Below are 5,562 nucleotides of genomic sequence, written 5' to 3' on the forward strand. Positions count from 1 at the left end.
TTCTAGAATGCATTCCCGAGCATAGAAAAGATTGCAAAAATATGGAAAAAATAAATGGTATTTTATAGGCATTATATTTTTGTTGATACACTGTAAAGAGTATACGGGTACTTGCAGTAAAAAAAAAAAAAACAGACAAACAAACAAGCTATTATATTCCCCCAACCTGTGATCGATTTGGTAACAGATTATTTTTAAACTCCCAGATGGACCATCATGATCAAAAAAAAAAACCTGATCGTGTAAAGTCTAATTATTAGATGTATTGGAAACATTCTAGCCAAGAAAAGCATGGGAGAATTCATAGAATTAATAAATCAAAAGTGTTTAATGAAGGAAATATCAGAATTTAGACTGAGAACAAAGGTTAAAGGTATTAAATCCAGTAGACGAGCTCTCGCTGGACGTGACCACTAGAGGTGAAGCAAAACATGATTTGAAATGGAAAAACGCTTTTTTTTTTTCTTTAATAGACATGAGTGTATCAGATCAAATGAAATCACTCCATGCCAAAATATACATCGAACTGAGTCCTATCTTACTTAATCAAATCATAACCCTACTGGTTGAATTGAATCGTTCCACTTTCAAATTGAACTGTCCTTGAATCGTACTCCACATATTAAAACCGTATCAAATCGTCTGGGGTGGAGAGATGCACACCCCTACTGACCACACATTAGACCTTCTCTTTTCAACAATTCTTCTTTCCACCATAGTCAATCAGATGCTTTTCTTACTGGCTAAGGGGGAACGTATCACTGATTGATTGATTGTTCAACTCAAGGTGGGAGTCAGGGCAGTGATTTAGGCCTTTCAGTTCTGCACCGACTTGAGCATAAATCAACTACCGGTAATCTCCGAGGCTCCACTTTGCATGGAGTAGGATAACAAAATCCTGTGCCACCTGAAGGAAGTTAGTGCCGCTTTCCTTCGTCCAGTCCCTTGGCGTGCGCTTCTGACATCCAAGGATTTTGATGAACTAGACACGCTTTTGTGCGTTTGAAAGGCAGGCTGTGAATAAAAAGCAGCAACTAGCTCGTCAAATCGAAAAAGTACAGCAACCTTGAGAGGAGAACCTATTAGAATTTCCGATGGTTTTCTCACTGATCAAAGCAGTGTACAGTATGATCGTGCGTATGCAGCGCTTGTTGTGAATGCGGTCAAAAAAACGACACTTTGCAATCGTAAACAGACAACGCTACATGCTTCATCTTTTTTGAACGTTACCGCCTTCAAGAAACGCTACCGAATCAAGCGACCTTTTACCATCAACGTTTGCAAGAACACACCATGAGCTGGGTTGGACCATCAATATTATAGATCAATAAAGTAGGGCACCCCGGATTCACCCCAACAATGGCAGAAACACGGTCCTCTCATCATTAAAGCCCGCGCACAATGAAAACGATTCTCGCGTGTTCGTTTTATGGCAGAATTACAGCAGTTCAATATTGTTTTATGTGATGAGGTAGCTGTGAGCAGAGCTCAGTGGAAAGCAGGGACCTAATTTGCCAGACAGACATGGAATGCTTACATTGACTGAAAGAGTCTGGACTGTGACATGTGCAAACAGTTTCATCCCAGCGAATGACAGCTAGATAATTGTTGTCACCTGTTGTGACGTTAGGCAAAGACCTACCCAGGTATATATCCATTTTCACGAGGATCACCTTAATAAAATAGAAATGAAAAGTAGAGGGGAGTGGATGGTAACTGCCTCGTGTTTTTATTAGTTTTTAATTGCAAGTTCTCTTCTGACGGCAATGCCATAAATCACACAGACAGCAGAAATCATTATTGGATAAAATTGTTTGAAAAAAACGGTTTCAGTGTTTGCACTCGAGGTGCAGATGAAATGGTAAACGCAACGATCTATAAGGATGGATGGATGGATGGATGTACAGGTATTGAGTATTATCCGGGGGGTCCATACATGTTTATACGGTGCCCATCCACATCACCACTGTGGCTTATTTCCTCGAATTGAGCGCGACCTATACGAGTGAATATCACAAGGACCAGTGGGGCTAATTCATCAGTGTTAACATGCAGTCAAGCTTGAGCATCGTTGGAGTTGTTGCATTGATGCTTTCTTCTGCTCAGGAGTGTGTCAACAGTGCCACCACATGGAAAACCTTGAAAATTGGTTTCCTGTTAGGTTCACGTTTCTAATTGGACGCGTTATGTTTTCATCAGTGCCAACATAAAAGACTTGCGCAAGCGCTTATTTATTCATTCATGTATGTATGTATTTATTTATTTATTTATTTATTTATTTATTTATTTATTCATTTATTGTCTGACAGAACACCGACTATCCATGTTGCATTTAATGCATTGTCAAAGCCACAGGCCAAGCGTTAGAAAAGCAGTTTCAGCTATTACATGAGTTTCATCACGTCATGTAGGCCTATAAAATATGCATTTTCAATTATTTATTCCTTGTATGCAAGGAAAAGATGATGAATGCAAAAACAAAGCAAAGCAAAGAAGAAATTAAACTATATACATTTGCAGGGAACTCCTCCCCTGTCTAAATGCTTTCATCCTATTTCTTCCATAAGCATCCCCAAAGTCTCATTTGGGGGTGGGGGGGTATCAACCCCCGATTACTAATCGGCGATTAGCCACAGAGGATTCAGGTGAAATCAGAACCGCGTGTACCCATAACAGACGATTGTGCAATTCCGAGGTGCAGTGAAAGCAGCAAGGTCCAAAGTTCATCTGGTGCTCCTCCTCAGGCTTTCCAAGGTCTGCAGAAAGGAACGCTGGGCCTGATCCTCCTCCAAAATGGAGCAGACGTCCTCCTCCTCTTCAATGACTCCACACTGGAGGCAGCGAAGGCGAGGTTCACGTTGTCCAGCTCTGCAGACACAAGCTGTGGCCAGCGGTTGGGGGAACTCTTCCATCACTAGAGGCAGCAGATGCGCAGGGATCACGTCCATGCGGGTCGCCATGATCAGCTGGTATGAGGACAACGAACTGGGGGAAAAAAAACGTGATTTTTTTGGAGGGTACCTGCTGTTGAATTTGTCAGCTGTCAGTCCTGTTTTCTCTCAAGTGTTGCCAAAATGAAGAAGTAAAATAAAAGGGATGCCTGTTGAGAGATGTGTAGAGATAAGCTTCTCCCCTTCTCTGAAAACACCGAAGATGTGTTTACTCACAGCAAGCGCTTGTGAGTATGAGCAAAGTGTGTGGACGATTACCAGTGAGCTTCTCTTTATACACATCTTTGCAAACCACCCATTTCTTCTTATGGACATCCCCCATGTACAAATCTTCTCTCACTCCTACATCATCTGTGATGACACACTTCCGGCACTTTCCATCCCAGTGCACCGGAATTGTCTCTCAGAAACTGTTGGCATGGGAACCAGTCAGCAATGTTTGGGAGGAAAGAGGCAGAACAGGAAGAGCGACCGATTTGTATGGACAATGGAAATGACGACAAGTTGTATAATATAAAAAAAGAAAAAGAAACTCATTTAAAATGGGATGATAAAGGAAATGCAAATATGTAAACAAAACACAGATGACTTCAACTGAAATGCAAAACTCAGGAAAAGAGCTGGGTATTTTAAAAAGCAAAAAAAGGAGGCAATTGAGGAAAAATGCACGCTTAAGTCGCCAGGAGAAACTAATAAACTACTACACTAATGACACTCACGCAAAAGAAAAAAAAATGCAATATGCCAAACAAACTGAGATAAATCTCAAAACCTCTGGAACCAAATCACTTGGTGTGATATGAAAATGGACTTTTTAGGCCACAACCAAAACAATGAAAGGTGCACCATTACAACAGTGAAAAATGGAGGTGGGTCACTGATGTTTTGGGGATGCATGGGCTACAAAGGCGTGAGAAACTTGGAGCAAACGGTGAGCAAGATGGATGCAGCATGGATTCTGGAAATAAAATACTGGCGAAGACGTTCTCGTCAGCCAAGAAGCTGCACATGGAACATAGTTATATATTTCAACATGATAAGGATCAAAAACACAAAGACAAATCAAACTGTCATTGGCTACAGCTGAATAAGTTGAAGTCTCTTGACCGCATGATCATTATCGACTCTGAGGAGTCCAATTCGTAAGTTAAAAAAATAAATAAAAAAGAACTGGATGCCTTTCGTCAAAGGAATGGGCGGCTTTACAATCGGAAAAAATAAAGCGCCTCACTCAAAAGTATAATTGAAGATTCCAAGCTGTCATTGATGTCAAAGAGGGCAATACACAGTTAATAACTGTGCTATGCAAACTTTGGATCAGGGTGGTTTGTGTAATATCTGTTTGATAGTAAATTATTTCACCCATGTGCTCAACACTAGTGAAAGACGTTTGCGCTGACATTCATACTTTCTGAAAATGGCTGAGAAGTCATACACATTTGCAAGGATATCTAAACTCATGAACTGTTATTGTGATTTATAACAACACTAGGATCATAAAAATGATGAAAATCCAATTGAAAATACACAAAAACTACTAATAATTTAAACTATTAGGAAAGCGTAATGATTATTATTGCTGTTTGTTAATGGTCAGCAATTTAGCAAACGTTACTTCAAAGGTACTGTTTAGCTGTTTGTTATTTCATGCATAAAAAGAAAAAAAAAACTTTCGTGTAGGTGTTACAGTACATGACAAAAGTCAGTTGTGACATAACAGGTTGGAATGTGATGGAAATGGCTCACACTTTGAGTCACAAAAAAAACCCCATTAAATTTGTGAAACAGGTATTCAATGGTAGCAATTTATATGATAATGCACATCCTACTCTCTTGAGGTTGTAAATATTAACACTATTTTGTGAATCCTAATTATATAAGAAATGAATAACACTCAAAAAACAGGGATTTATGACAATCTATTTTTCAGCCATGTCACACATTTGTTGCTTTGCATGGAAGGAAAAGGAAAAAAAAAAAAAGGAAAAAAAAAGCAAATGGCAGTTACTCGACTGAAATAACAGCGGTGGTGATTCTTTGCAGCATGAGTGAATAAAGCGTATCAACATTGTCATTTGCAGTCACCGGCATCAGACAAGAGTTTCAGACTCATCCAAGAATGTATGAACCAGTGTCTTGGCACTTTATCTTTCTGTGACAGAGTAAACAGCGTTTGCGGATGATTTCAGCACCCTCTGTATCATCTCAATTCCTGGACCTGGTTGACATTTTAAAGGTCGCATTGCATTTTCAAGCGGGTTCTTTCAACTGCTTTCCGCTCAGAGAAAATAACAGTCACGCTTGTTATTTTCAAGCAACAAAACCCATCATATGGTCTCATATTTGTCCTGCCAGCTGGAGCAAAATCCACTGATGCCTTTTCCAAGCGTTCTATTCCCTCAGCTACAAAACAGGGACACAATGAAAATCTGGCAATTTTCGGATACAAGTCGCAAAACAAACACACAAAAAAGCACCAGTCTCATTTTTGGACCGAGACCATTTCAACGCAAATTCACAACTTCTCCAAACATTAATTTTACATGATGGATCTAATTTTAAAGGAAATGATCAACATTACCAAAAATGTCAATGTTTTCTATCATAATTT

The sequence above is a fragment of the Hippichthys cyanospilos genome, chromosome 4, assembly GCF_059441005.1.
Source record: "Hippichthys cyanospilos isolate Australia breed blue-spotted pipefish chromosome 4, RoL_Hcya_1.0, whole genome shotgun sequence".
Classification (NCBI taxonomy): Eukaryota; Metazoa; Chordata; class Actinopteri; order Syngnathiformes; family Syngnathidae; genus Hippichthys; species Hippichthys cyanospilos.